This window comes from Malaya genurostris, chromosome 2 (assembly GCF_030247185.1).
Source record: "Malaya genurostris strain Urasoe2022 chromosome 2, Malgen_1.1, whole genome shotgun sequence".
Taxonomy (NCBI): Eukaryota; Metazoa; Arthropoda; class Insecta; order Diptera; family Culicidae; genus Malaya; species Malaya genurostris.
The window spans coordinates 315336714-315353314 of NC_080571.1; positions in this window are offsets into that span (position 1 = coordinate 315336714).

Consider the following 16601-nt stretch of genomic DNA (forward strand, 5'->3'; position numbering starts at 1 on the left):
GCGTTTTTCACAAAACGTGACCTTTCGTGACAGGGGGAAGGGGGAGGGATGTTGGAATGTGACGTCCAATATTATCAATTACCGCATTTTTGAAATACCTCATTATATTTCTGCTTTGCCCTGTTTCCTGAAAAAATCTCCACAATAAACGTTTACATTCTATAGAAAAAAGGGTATTTGTTGATGTAAAAGCTTCTTCTTGTAAATTCGGAAATGCATGATGCAGGAAATCATTTCTGTTGTGATCAGCAAAAGTGCACGGAGGGACGAATCAATTAGCAAAATTAATAGATTTGACTAATATGAGTAAAAAAGAGATGCCTTCATACGGTTTAACTTAAGTTATGCACTGACAATTTTGGTCAATGTATATGAGTTTGGGTGCAAAAATCGCTTGGAATTATGGATTTTTTAACTTTCGGAAATCTAATGATAGTAAGCAGATGTGGAATATAAACCACACATCGTCGCATCGAAATTTCATGCTTCTTGATGTATTTAAAATTCATTCAGCAATACCATGTTAGCGGAGTAATATCAATAAAACCAGCAAATAATATTAACATATATGCTGTGACTATCAATAATTATAATGATAAGAAAAACATGTTCAATCATAAAACTGATTAATTTACCCTGTTTAGCTTGAATACCATACGCAGAAGTAACAGACCGGGTAAATGTGATTTGCAAACCAATTATTAAAACCAAACATCTCAATGGTAAAAAATAACATTATTTCCTGTCTCTGAGCGTATCTTTTTCCAATAAATCATCATTTCTGTTAGTTTTTCATTCATTTGGGTTCTCCAATATATGTTTCCGCTCAGTCATTGCAAAACTGAACTTAGTTATGGAGGCTTTACATCAAACCAACTAAAAATTAATAAATCGAACATTATTTAGTTTGAAATAAGAGTTAAAATATCAAAAATCATTGTAAAGTCTGCATGAGAACATAACAACAAAAAATATAAAATTATACCATTGTATCTTCAAAGCAAGAGCAAAACATTTATAGAAGACGAATTTTTCAGTAATTTGATTTTCTAGCATTGAGAATAGTATATCATAACAATTTCTCTTATCTGATTCTGATGCAGTTTATTCAATTGTATTCCATTTGAAAAAGGAACCACTGGATCAATTGTACTTAATGAAATTGGTATGCCTCATCAATAACGATATAAGATATAATAACAAGTCTTGATGCTAAATAGATATTGTCTAACCTATCAAGAATATTCCTTCGATGAAATATCAAGAAAATATGAAGTATTCCTATGACAGCACAGGAACATCAAGACAAGATATGATGGTAAAATTGGTTATTATTTTGATTTTTGTTTACTATTCACATCTACCCGGGAGGAGTGCAGGTTTTGCTAAGGCAATTCAAACGCGCCTTTCAAACGCAGCGTCTGCTGTGTGCACAAACCCTGTGCTCCTGTTACTACCATAAATTAAATTCATGTCAAAAAGCGTTTGATTGAGTTTAATCAAAATAGTGCATCATCATAAACATAATCATCATCATCAGCCAGCTGGAAGTGAAACATAGTCTTTTGTCGCTCTAATCACAATGTGGTGTGAAATATTTTTTTAAACTTATTTGGTATGGAGCATTGCTATTGCGTAGATAATGCTGTCAAATTAACAATATCAATGTGATTAGGATCCAAACTTATTATTTTCATGAAATTTTCATCTAGCATTTATTTCTGTTAATCTAGTATTCATTTTATAGCGAATGAAACAACGGTTGCAAAATCGAACAAGGGATGCATCGAACGAGAATATATGTTGAAACTACGTAAACCGTAACGTAACGAAACCGGTATTTTCCCCAACTCTGTTGATAAGGAGTGTTAAACGAGCCTTTCGCAAAGATACAAAATTGACAATATTCCATGATTTTGGAAAAGTCTCATTGACCAGCGTAATCCTTAGTTATAAAATACTGTAGGATTGCTGTTATTACTAATTTTCACATCGCTCAGCGGGGGATCAACGATTTCAGAAGTAGGAGGATTAAAACAGATGATTTAAATGTTTCATTAATTCCAATCGAATACTCTTCTTAAATTATATAATTAATATAAATAAAATAATTTTGATAATTTTGTAGTTTCAGGGATATTTTTTATTCTAATGGCAGCATGTAATAAAATCGATTTTTCCCTCATATTTGTATAGTTTTCCATATATATTGATTATGTATTGAGATAAATTATATTTATTTTGAATTCGTGACTTGTGACAAAGGGGGGGGGTGGGGGGTCTTTGATTATTAAAAAGTTTTCAAGGAATTACATAGATGATCAATCGACTACAACAAGCATCGCACTAAGCTCAGGTCAAAGATTTTGTTCCATAATAAAGAATAAACAATTTCGCTATAGGCGAGAAAAGCAATTACAAAAGCATTTTTGGTTATAAATTGAATGAATAAATTTGCCATCTCAAACAACATGCACAAGTAACAGTTCGGCTGAAAAGTTCGTATCGTTTAATAGAAACACACATTTTTTTGCCAAAATTCGTTTTTATTATTTAACATAATTGCCATCAGAGGCGATGCAGCGATTATAGCGATCTTCCAACTTTTCGATACCATTTTTGTAGTACGATTTGTCCTTTGCCTCAAAATAGGCCTCAGTTTCAGCGATTACTTCTTCATTGCTTCTAAATTTTTTACCAGCGAGCATTCTCTTGAGATCTGAGAACAGGAAAAAGTCACTGAGGGCCAAATCTGGAGAATACGGTGGATGAGGGAGCTATTCGAAGCCCAATTCGTTCAATTTCAGCATGGTTTTTCGTTGTTGTTTTTGATCGATTGTGAGCTCACGCGGCACCCATTTTGCATAAAGCTTTCTCATATCCAAATATTCGTAAATAATATGTCCAACACGTTCCTTTGATATCTTTAGGGTGTCAGCTATCTCGATCAACTTCACTTTACGGTCATTGAAAATCATTTTGTGGATTTTTTTCACGTTTTCATCGGTAACAGCCTCTTTTGGACGTCCACTGCGTTCATCGTCTTCGGTGCTCATATGACCAGTACGAAATTTTGCAAACCACTTACGAATTGTTGCTTCGCCCGGTGCAGAGTCTGGTTAACACTCATCAAGCCATTTTTTGGTATCGGCGGCACTTTTTTTCATCAAAAAGTAGTGTTTCATCAACACACGAAATTCCTTTTTTTCCATTTTTTTCACAATAACAAAAGTAGCTTCACTCAAAATGCAATATCTCACAAACTAATAATCAGACAGCTGTCAAATTTATACACGTATCTTTTGAAGGTTGGTACTAAATGAAAATGGTATGAATTTAATTCTAGTGGCGCCCTCTCATAGAAACGATACGAACTTTTCAGCCGATCTGTTATGTCTTCCCCATATAAGTCAATTAAAAATACTCATGGTTTATAACCGTCCATAGTTAGTGTCTGCTCTACTGGCGAACAAAACGTGTCGTTGACCCACAACACTCAATCACTGAAAATATTCCGTATTTCTATGAGTTGGGTTTTGCACGATACGCTTTTTGTGATGATTCGTTTTAATTCATGTGCTTTAAATTTTCCGCGCTTTTTTTTTAACTGAATTGCATCTTAATGCTCGTGCATACCAAACTTCAACTATAAGATTTTTTTTCAATATCTCATACAACTGAATTTTTTTTTCGTAAATAGCTAAACATAATTCCTATGGTATGGAGAAGAAATAGTTTTGCTACATTAAATACAACAATAGATAGTTTAGATTAGACTCTACTCATTTTGGTACAGAGTAAATTTTGAAAAAGCGCCATAGTAAAGTAAATCGTATTCACGACAAAATATTCATTTCAAGAGCGTGTTAAATTTTTATCCGGCTCTTAGTTTCGGTTCCGGAACCACAAGGAAGATTCAATGGAAAGTGTACTTTAGTAATATTTATGAGAGTATGAGTAAAGTGAGAATGGCACCTAAGTTCAGTTTTTGCAATGACTGAGCGGAAACATAAATTGAATGAAAAACTATCAGAAAAGATGATTTATTGGAAAAAGATACGCTCAGAGACAGGACTCGAACCTGCGTTCTTATGCATTCCGTGCATACGCGCTACCATTTCACCACTCTGAATCTTGTCATAGTCACTCTAAAACGACAGTCAGACATGGTAGAACGTACATCGAACACGGTCTACATCCTGGCCGTCACCCGACCGATATCTTACATCCATTTTTTTCCAATAAATCATCTTTTCTGTTAGTTTTTCATTCATTTGGCTTCTCCAATATATGTTTCCGCTCAGTCATTGCAAAAACTGAACCATCACACAACTAGGTGAATTAAAACAGGTTTTTATTTCTCATAACACAAAATGTTTGAATTTCCTGCCACTAACATTAACTACTAATTCGCATTTGATTTGTAGCACTGAGAGCACACATCAAAAATTGCACTTTTTCCGTAATGATTTTAAACGGTGAAGGTGTTATTCTGAAAATAGTAAAATCCTACGATTTATTTTTTGTCATCTAAGAAATGTAATGTTGGTACTTGTAAACTATTTTCACTTTCAAATACTAAACAAACATACCTATTGAACCTCATAAATTACCAAGCTTAGTTCGATTACAGGCCACATCATCAAGTGGAAGCTGTCCTTACGATCACAACAGTCAGATCCCATTCTTCCGCAATTAATTTTGTCGTTCCTTTCCATGTCCTAAATTCTTCACGAAAATCAACCCTCACTCTCCGGCTCAGCGAAAACGGCCTGCCAGTAAAGCCAGGCACCATATGCCGGTTCGTGTCGGGCGATCCCGTTTACGCTTCGGTGCGTACTGACAACGTTCCGGTAAAGGTTGTTTGGGTTGCTTCCACACCCCTCTGGAGAGGCACCAGTTCCTTTGCTCGTGCATTTCTTCCGATCGCCGCGAGCATGTGTAAAGACACTTCGTTTACAACTTCCTTGAAATCACGCATTCTTTCGCGTGCGCTTGCATATGTCAACCTTTTTTCGTGTGCCGGTGCATCTCGGAACGAACTATATTTAGCTGGCACTTTGTCATATTTGTGTGACACCCGAAGGATATTTACTCAAGTTTCCGTTAGCGTAATCCTCCGACTGCGCCTCGACGGTTTCTTAATGGAGACATTTGCTGCACTTGAAAGATTCAGAGTTAAGCCAACTGTTCCGTACCCGACCTCGTTTCCTGACCGAGCGAGGAAACAAACAGCGATCGTTTCCAGGGCCAATTCCAACTGCCAGCCGCAAGAGCGGGGCGTAGATTTCAACGACACTCTCCCAGCCCAGATCTCCCGTGGTGTCGAAGATGGTGCCGCAATGATCGTAATTAAAACCGGTATGTCGCGAGACTCCCGGCACCGGACTCGGCGGTTTTCAGTGTCAGCTGGCGACGCATAACCGGGTAAGTGTGGGTGTCAAGGATTCAAAGGCAATAGAAAAAAAAATCCGTTGGCAAGGAATTTCTAATCCTCCTACTAAATGTGATAAATGTTTCTTTTAATAATTTCTTTTTGAATTCATAGTTAGATACTACTTAGTATGTTTTGAGATGTTTTCGATAAAATTTGATGATTTGGGATGAATTTCGCGACTGGTGCATCTCACCGTCCGCGACTAAGCAAAGTACATGGTATTAAGCTAAACGCTTCGTGCCTTGTTATTGCTGCTGACGCAAACAGCGAAAAATTACGAATCTCCCAATCGGAAGCCATACTTTGCGTACCACTGCCCGTTAAGGATACCACTTTTGGGGGCCACCGTATCGGATTCGCATGCAAACTTCGTGAATAATTACCTAACATTATTGAAATTTAATTTATCCATAAAAAATGGGCTGCTCCGGGAAGGCACCATCAGGTTGGCTGGTAGCCCGGACACGGCCGCAGGCTCAAGGGCGAAAACAAGCGCAGAAAATCGCACGCTAAACGTAAGAAAGTGCCTTTATAATTGGTAGCTATAACGCGGAATTATATTAAATCAATTACAGCCTCTCTCGTTTTGTGGCGTTTCAATTTTGGGAAATCAGCAGTCCAGTGAAAAGGAAACAGAACGACCGAAAAAAACAAAAGTCCGCAAAACGGTTTAAATGACTACTTAATTCATCTTTTATGGCAACTTTTCATTTTCTCCTCCTGCCCCGTTTTCTCGCGCAAAAATTGCATTCCGCAGTTAAATTCGCTTCGGTTTGAAAATGGTAGCGTTTTCGGGGCGCGTTAAATTGAACACTTATCCAACTGCAACGAAGGCTTCCAACGATGGGGGCTTCCCAGAAATGCGTTCTGGGCTGGCAAGGGCAACCACGTGTTCCATCGCCGGAAAGCCTAAAGTCCAATTAATCATTCGCGTTGAAAAGGCCGAAATATTTGCATGACATGTTTACATTACAGCATTTTTATTTTTCAGCGAACTTTGCATTCACGGCGAATTTCACCGCGGATGGAAATCCTGGTTCGGTTGTATGTCGTTAAGTGCTGTGCCGGTTGTTTGATCGCTTTTGTTTCTGGGGCGTTCGAATGTCTTGCACACGACATCCTGATGGACGAGAGATGCAACGCAGTGTTTCAGCACCGTTTTCCTGAGATTTCGAACCCGGCCGGGTGTACCTGAGGTTGGCGGTTGGCGGTTGGCCACCCGATGGATGGTTGAAATAATTTGCCAGGTTAAAAACCGATTAAATTTGCAAGTCGAGCGCAATTGGTTCTGTCAAAATATTTCCACGGTCCTGTCACATGGAAGGAAAAGGAGGGGTAATTGCGATTCGCTCTTAAAGCGGATTGATGCGCGGTCGAGAAAGCATAGATTAAGCAATTTTCTTTCGTGGTCAGGCTCAACCAAAGCAATTTTTTTTGGTTGTAGTGTCCTATTTTTTTGTTGCAGCTGTATGGTACGGAAAAAAATTTAATGTGAAAAGGTGTTACTGCAAGCGTCGGTAAAATTTGACCTTATACCGGTTTCGAGAAATTATTGGGGCATAATTTTACCTAGAAGCATTATTTCGGAAAATAACTTTTCAAGTATATATCGCGTGGCAATCCACACATCTCTGAAACGTAGGGAATACAGGTTTCTTAGACTTTTTTAAGTAAATTGTTTTTAAACTTTCTTAATACAGTTTAAAAAATTTGAATGTTTTAATCACTCCATCGAAAAAATCTAAACCATAAATGAAATGAATGTCTAGACCATCAATAATATTTTAGACTAGCAAAGTTTTGCAAGGCTTGTACCCAAGGCACTACCGAAAACAATTAAATGAAATAATAAAACAATCGTCAGGCACCCTCATGAAAGCATACAAAATTATGATGTGGGTGGAAGATCAAATTGATAGCTTATTCTAATTTAAGTTCTTAGATTGTTTGCGAATTGAATATTGCTAATTCATTATTTCATATTCATAAATTCTTGACATGGTGTATGGAAACCGCATATCGGTATTTGGAAAATAATTCTGAAACCTACTCATTAAATTTAATCGAACAACACTCTAACTCATTCAGTAATAGCCGTTCAACCGAGAAGGTTGTGTATAGAAGCGTACAGTTTAATAACGCTGGTTAGTTTACACGCGTTAAATACGACAACGGTTGAACTACAGGTAGAGACCTGTTGGCAGCAGCCGTTAAAACGTATAGTCGTGCTGCATAAGAGAGCCCTAGTGCTGGGCCAAGCTGGTGAAGGAAACAACAAAGGGCGTTTCCCAAGCTCTACCCAGGCCACAATATACAGCCACAAGTGCTGAGCAGGAGAGTGCAAAGGCACATTGAAGAAGAAGAGTGCAAAGGCACACAGAAGCAGGAGAGTGCAAAAGCACACCGGTGCGAAGGCACTTCGGTGCAGAAGCATATCGGTGCGGAGCACAAGGAAGAAGGAGACAAGACAACTCGGTCTTTCCACTGCCATACAACACGCAGGTATACACCGGTGACCTGCGCTGGTTGCAGCTGGCGAAGACAAAAGTAAATCGGAAATCGAGTGGTGCTGGATGTCAGGTAGCAGTAGCATCACATCCAACAATCAGCATCCAACAAGAACATCTAGAGCAACGAGGATCTACACGGCAGTGCAACGGAGATAGACAACGATTTTAAGGTAGAAGTTTTTTCTTTTCCTTTTGATTGAGTACTGTGTAGTGTTGGTTTCATTTTTCATTTTAAAGTTTGTTTAAAAATTTAAATGTGATGGATGAATCCATGGATGTAAATCCTAGCATGAATCCGATACCCCCACGAACGAAAAAATATCAGGAGAGCTCTTCTGGGCCTTGGATAGTCTTTTTTAGACGTATATCAAAGCCATTAAACATTTACCAAATTTCTAAAGGTTTGACATCACGATACTCTTCAATCAAAGAGATCATAAAAGTAAATAACGATAAAATTCGTGTTGTGGTAAATAATTTGAAACACGCGAATGATATTATCTCTTCGGAACATTTCATTAAAGAGTATAAAGTTTACATACCCTCCAAAGATGTCGAAATTGACGGTGTTGTTACCGAAGCGAGTCTTTCGGTAGATGATTTACTCAAGCATGGTGTTGGTCGTTTCAAGAACTCTATGCTTGAGGGTGTGAAAATACTGGAGTAGTTGTTTGCACTGTGAGTAGTTTATGAAGAGGGAAAAAAAGTTTATCGCCCATCAGACTCGTTTCGAGTGACATTTGCCGGATCTGCGTTGCCATCCCATGTCTATGTCGATAAAATTCGCCTCCCTGTTCGGCTTTTTGTTCCAAATGTAATGAATTGTACGAACTGCAAAAAATTCGGACACACAGCTACTTACTGTAGCAATAAACCAAAATGTATTAAGTGTGAAGGACCTCATAAAGATAATGATTGCAACAAGGAAATTGAAAAATGTCTTTATTGTGGGGAAAGTCCTCATGAGGATATTTCAGTATGCACTGCATTTAAAGTGCACAAAGACAAAATTAAGCTTTCTTTAAAAGCACGGTCTAAGCGCACATATGCAGAAATGCTTAAAACGGTCATTGATGTCCCCCCTTTGGAAACCGAAAACGGGTTTTCAAATCTAGAGGAACCAGAGGACTCTGACTCTGACGAAAATAGTGAAGGTAATTCGTTTATCACTACCCAAGGGTCAGTTAAGAGAAAGAAGTCTTCTTCCAAATTACCAAAAAAGACACCTAAAGTTTCATCTTCAAAAAAAGATCCCCGTGGTAAACAAAAAAAGTCAAAACCAAAGACTGTGCCTCCTGGTTTGTCAAATTCACAAACCAATCCAGGATCTAGCACAGAAAAAGGTAATAATCCTGTGGGCTCCATTTCACAGCCACCAACAGGATTACTGAAGTTTTCGGAAATTGTTGAATGGATTTTCTCAGCATTCAATATATCTGAACCCTTAAAGACCCTCATAATGGCATTCCTTCCAATAGCTAGAAATTTTTTGAAGCAGTTATCAGCTCAATGGCCAATTGTCTCAGGTTTTGTATCTTTTGATGGATAATTTATCACCCGCCGCAAATGATACAATCACTGTCCTGCAGTGGAATTGTCGAAGCATCATGCCAAAACTTGATTCATTTAAAATTTTATTGCATAGTCAAAAATGTGATGTATTTGCTTTATGCGAAACATGGCTTACTTCAAACATAGCTTTAAATTTCAATGATTTTAACATTATACGTCTCGATAGAGACTCTCCGTATGGTGGAGTGCTTTTGGGAATTAAGAAATGCTGTTCCTTTTATAGATTAAACATCCCTTCAACTTCTAGTATAGAAGTTGTTGCTTGCCAAATAAACATTAAAGGCAAAGATATTTGCATAGCTTCGGTTTATATTCCTCCAAAAGCACAAGTTGGACAGCGACAGCTTAATGAAATGGTTGAAGCCCTTCCTGCTCCACGATTGATTCTGGGGGATTTAAATTCGCACGGAATGATGTGGGGTTCCGTTTACAATGATAGCAGATCATCTTTAATACAAAAGATTTGTGACAATTTTAGCATGACGGTATTAAATATGGGTAGCATGACACGGATCCCAAGACCTCCGGCACGCCCAAGTGCATTAGATCTATCTCTTTGCTCAACATCAATTCGACTAGATTGCACCTGGAAAATATTGCCTGATTTACACGGTAGCGATCATTTACCAATCATCATCTCAATTAGCTGTAACAAATGTATTGCTAATTCAGCTAGTATTCCATATGATTTGACAAAAAATATCGACTGGATTAAATACCAAAGTAGAATCTCTAGTATTTTGAATTCAATGGAAGAGCTCCCTCCACTTGAAGAATATGACTTCCTCATTTGTTCGATTCTGGAGGCAGCAGAACAATCCCAAACTAAACGCTTTCCTGGGCCAACGACTAACAGAAGGCCTCCCAACCCCTGGTGGGACAAAGAGTGCTCAGAGGCTAAACTCGCAAAACAAAATGCTTGCAAGACGTTTCTAAAACGGGGAGGAGGAACTCCTCAGAATTTTGAAAAACTTATGGTTTTAGAAACCAAGTACAAGAGCATACTTCAAGCCAAAAAATGTAGCTATTGGAGACATTTTGTCGAAGGTTTGTCAAGAGAAACCTCAATGAGCACTCTTTGGAATACGGCCAGACGAATGAGGAATCGTAACGTGGGCAATGAGAGTGATGAATACTCGAACCGATGGATATTTGACTTTGCTAGGAAAGTTTGCCCAGATTCTGTTCCTACGCAAAGCATTATACGGGAATCTCCTCCAAATAATGGTTTTATTAATAACCCATTTTCAATGATGGAATTTTCTATAGCACTCTTGTCTTGTAACAATAACGCCCCTGGGTTGGACAGAATTAAATTCAACTTGGTGAAGAATCTGCCCGACCTGGCAAAAGACGTTTGTTGGAATTGTTCAACAAGTTTCTTGAGCAAAATATTGTTCCGCCTGACTGGAGACAAGTGAAAGTTATCGCCATTCAAAAGCCACACTTGGGTCGAGACGAACGGTTTGTTGTCAGATACTCAGTTTGGCTTCCGTAGAAATAAAGGGACGAATGATTGCCTTGCATTACTTTCGTCTGACATCCAAATTGCCTTCGCTCAAAAGCAACAAATGGCATCTGTATTTTTAGACATTAAAGGAGCATTTGATTCAGTTTCCATTGATGTTCTTTCAGACAAGCTTCACCAAAATGGACTCCCAGCGGTTATAAATAATTATTTGCACAACCTTTTGTCAGAGAAGTGCATGTATTTTTCACATGGCGATTTGGCAACATTCAGAATTAGCTACATGGGTCTCCCGCAAGGCTCATGCCTCAGTCCGCTCCTCTATAATTTTTACGTGAATGACATTGACAGCTGTCTAGTAACCCCATGTACACTAAGGCAATTGGCAGATGATGGCGTGGTTTCAGTTACTGGGCCCAAAGCTATTGATCTGCATAAACCATTGCAAGATACCTTAGATAACTTGTCCGTTTGGGCTGTTCATCTTGGTATCGAATTCTCTGCGGAGAAAACAGAGTTAGTCGTCTTTTCAAGAAAGCATGATCCCGCGCAGCTTCAGCTCCATATGATGGGAAGAATGATCCAACAGGTCTTAACTTTTAAATACCTCGGGGTGTGGTTCGATTCCAAATGCACGTGGGGAGGACACATTAGGTATCTGATAACGAAATGCCAACAAAGAGTAAATTTTCTTCGAACAATAACAGGATCTTGGTGGGGTTCTCATCCGCAAGATCTAATAAAATTGTATCAAACAACGATACTTTCAGTGATGGAATATGGATGCGTTTGTTTTCGTTCCGCTGCAAACTCTCATTTTATCAAACTTGAGCGAATTCAGTACCGTTGTTTGCGAATTGCCTTAGGCTGCATGCATTCGACACATACAATGAGTCTTGAAGTTCTGGCGGGAGTTCTTCCATTAAAAGATCGATTTTGGGAGCTTTCATCACGCCTGCTAATAAGATGTGAGGTGCTGAATCCCATGGTAATTAATAATTTCGAACGACTAGTCGAGCTTCGATCTCAAACAAAATTTATGACAGTATATTTTAACCATATGTCACAGGAAATCAACCCTTCAAGATATATTCCTATCCGTGTCAGCATCCTAAGTGCCCCTGACTCAACTTTATTTTTCGATACATCCATGCAGCGTGAAGTGCGTGGAATCCCGGATCATCTACGCTCGACGGAAATCCCAAAAAAATTTTCAAGTAAGTTCAGGCATATTGACTCTGAGAAAATGTTTTACACGGACGGATCGCGAATTGAAGAAGCGACAGGGTTTGGTATGTTCAACAATAATGTTTCGGCCTCATTTAGGCTTCAAGAACCTGCATCTGTTTATATAGCAGAGCTAGCAGCAGTTCATTATAGTTTGAGTGTAATCGTCACATTATCTCCAAACCATTATTTCCTCTTCACAGATAGCCTGAGTGCAATTGAAGCCATTCGCTCAAACATGACTGGCAAGACTGAACCGTTTTTCCTGGGCAAAATAAAACAGTGCCTGAACGACATATTGAACAATAATTATCTAATCACTATAGTCTGGATCCCGGCTCATTGCTCCATTCCTGGCAATGAAAGAGCCGATATTTTAGCTAAACGTGGTGCTATTGAGGGTGAAATTTATGAGCGACCGATTGCTTTCAACGAATTCTATAGTTCGTCTCGCCAAAGAACACTTGCCAGCTGGCAAGCATCTTGGGATAGAGATGATCTGGGTCGGTGGATGCACTCAATTATTCCGAAAATATCGACAAAGGCATGGTTCAGGGGACTGGATGTGAGTAGAGATTTCATTCGTGTGATGTCCAGACTCATGTCCAATCACTACACGTTAGATGCACATCTCCTTCGAATTGGGCTCTCCGAGACTAATCATTGTGCTTGCGGAGAAGGTTATCGGGATATTGATCATGTCGTTTGGACATGCGTGGAGTATCGTGATGTCAGATCTCAACTAATAAATTCTTTGCGTACCCAAGGTAGACTATCCAATGTCCCAGTTCGAGACATTCTTGCTTGTCGTGACCTTTCATACATGAAACTTATTTATCATTTCATAAAGAAAATTGGAGTTTCAATTTAATAAAGGCCCCTTTTAAGACTTAGTTCTGATCCCAGCTGCGTCCATGAGTTCAACCAATAGCTAAATTAGAATAAAAATTATGTAATGATACAAACAAACTCGAAACAGTTTATGAAATTATCAACAAAATGTCTGAAAATAACAGCTTATTTTATAATTTATAGAAGTTAATCGTTTGGTTCAAATAATATTTCCGAGTAGATTTCATAATTAATGACGAGTTACCTAAGATGATATTTAAGCTATAAGAGAATATGTTTTAATAAATTCAAAACGTTGTGACTATGTTAGAATTAAATTAGGATAAGAATATTATGTAAAAGTGATGCTACGGCGAAGAAAAACTTATGTAAACTGCCTTAAGAAATAAACGTATTTATGGAAAAAAAAACACTCTAACTGTTAGACTATCGAAGAATGGCAAACCGGATATCGCCATGTTGGAATTTAATAAAATTTCAAAAATACGATTTCTTTCTATTTCTCTGTCCTATGTCGCGAGAAATTCGAAAAGTTAGATGATACAATACCATCTACAAATCACTGAGTAATATGTATAAACTGTGATCTAAAATTTTAATATTCGCTGTTGGCAGAGTTTGCTAAGATGTGAATAAAACGTACCTAAAATGGCACATTGTTTTTCCAAAACTGATCTAGACTGTCCTTTAAAAAGGGCTAAACTAAATTTTACACTTAAAATAATGAATACCCGCCGTATCGAATCGTCTATAAAAACTAAAATCAAATTAAAAAAAAAATTTTATTTTAATAAAAAAAATTCAATGTATCTCAATTTGCGAGGAGATTCCACAGAATACTGTTTGCCCGATATTTGCAAAAAGTATTAATAATGGACAAGAAAAAAGTTCTAGTGTAAAACTCTTTTTTCCTTGAATTGGCCGTCTTACAATACATGGATTTTCGGAAAGGAACATAACCTACCTTGGGACAAAATTTCTTTGATTTTTTTATAAATTGACTGTAAATTTTGAAAACCGATTTTTTTAGTGTAGGATTCGAATAGACGAATTTCGCACGAATTTTTTTCGTGTTGGCAGCATATAGACTTTATCACAAAAAGCTACCTTGTTCACTTTATTTTTACAAAATTGATCCAGATTGTCTTTTGAAAAGGGCTAGACGTTTTTACCATTTTTTCTACAAATCATTGGAATAGAAAAGTGACAAATCCTACAAAAAATTGTTGTGCTAAAATAGTTTTTCTAACAAAAACTTTTTCTTATCCAGCACTGATACTTTCTGCAAATATCGGGCAACTAGCAATAGAGTATTTGGTGAAATTTTCTCACAAGTTGAGATTCATTGGAATCTTGGATGTTTACGACATTCAGCTTAGTTTAGTTTTTAATAAAAGGCACTGGAAATTAAAAAAAATATCAGTGTACGGCACGATAAAGATTTTATTCATTATTTTTAGTGGAAAATTCATTAATTTTATTGAGAATTTTTATTGAAACAGTTGACTGATTTTGTTAAAATCACTAGTATAACACTTTTTTATTGGACTTATCATTTTCCACTATAAATCTTTGAAAAATCTAGAACTAAACGGGACGGGCCAAAAACTGCAAGAAAAGTTATTGAATAATTTTGCTTATTTTCCGTTTTCAGCAACTTATCATGAGAATTTTTTGATGTGGAACACATCTTTAATTTATATATAGAGGTGCAAATCAGAAACTCAAGGAAAATACACATAGAAATGAGGTCAAGTTTCAAACACTCACAGCTTAGTCTATTTTGTATCAATTAATAGTATTATTTCATCATTTGATTATAAATATTTCTAAGATTCGATTTGAATGTATCAAGCCACGTATTTTCAATTATTAATTATTGAAGTTTTGATTAGTAGCGAGCAGTGTCCTATTTTGTCTGCTAAAAAGCATCCAGCATACTGGATTTCCCTGCCATAGACGACGGTTTTGAAAGAGTAAGCGATATATCAAAGGGAAAGCATTGCTCTGATTGGTCAATCGATCCAAGAGTGAAACTGTTGGAAGCACGCGAATCTGAAAATAGAAGCGAAATTATAGCTAACGTTTCAGCAATACGCGAAGCATGCTAGAGGTAGGTTGTTGCTAGACAGCAATTCAAAAAGTGCCATAAAACGATTTGAAGCTTTAATTGTGTCATGCAAGCTCGGATGAAATTCCATGTTATGTCGTTTCGCCTGAGAAATCGACATCTACCCTAGGGTAAGTTTTGAGTGCTTAAGATTAATTTTTAATTTATAGAAGATGAACTCGACTGATAATGAGAAAAATTTTATCGCTTCAACCTAAATCGGAGAATGGTAGAGAAAATTAACGCTATAAAAATAACTGCTTGCATACAAAACTTGAACAAAAGCTTGGCGAAGAGAAGCTTAAAGCATTATCATTTGAGATATTGGTGTAATTTCGTCGGTTATAAAACAAATGCAAATCAAGACAAACAATACTCGGTGTTGGTTCCTAAAAAAGATCAATCTATGCAGGCTCTTGTGCAATTGCGGATTCAAAAGTGTGACGATTGATTAAAAATGTCGATCATTAGAAATTTTGGGTTACCTTGTTCCACATCAATGGCTCGAACAACCCTATGGGGCTGATCCTTGTAGTTTTTTCAAAAAAAAGTTTATTTCTTAAGGCTATTAGTTTTGTCTTTGCCGTAGGATAATGAGATTTTTTATTTGATTTTAATTTTGAGAAAATTCTTCCATTCATGAACAATCAAGATCAGTATATTTTTTTGATCAATATTTTGATATAATATTTAGATCACTACTTCCGGTTGTTCTGGGAACTGGGGACTAGTTATCAATCATAAAACTCCAGCCAAGGATGGTTTTTATCGTATCAAAGAACGTTCACTGGCAACTCTTCACCGATTGAATCAGTGCCATCAAAGAGAGTTGGAAATCATCGCAACAACAAAAACCCGGCATGGCTCATTTAACATAGAATCGACACCAGTGCGAGAGCGAATTTCTCTCGATGACATTTCTGAGAATCAAAGGTTAGCACGCTGCTGTGGATATCCTCTCTGAAGCAACAAACGGTCGCTTATTCTCGTTTCGCGATCCGATTCTGTATGGGCAGTTGATAATTGCGATAGAATCATTTTACTATTGCCGCTTATTCTAACTATGTGCATATAATCTTTGTATAAGTTGTGTCTATGAAAATGTATGTGAATACTCTTCACAAGGGTTTTGAAATATTACAAGTATGAGAATCATCAAGTTGAATCATCGACTCGATTTTCTGCGGTAATTGTCAACTTGCGATTCTCTCTTGGGAAATTCCACATAGCAACGATCATTATCAGACTGTAATTTTTTTAAGGGCCATGAAATACTCAGAGTAGGAAGTGGAGCGAAGGAATGTAGAAAAATTCTCTCGCGGTTCATGCATTGAGAGACTCGAGTTCTTGTAGCATCTTCTACCGGATTGAAAATGTTGTATACAATATAGATAGCAATATAGCAGCTTCTGTCAAATTTTCGGC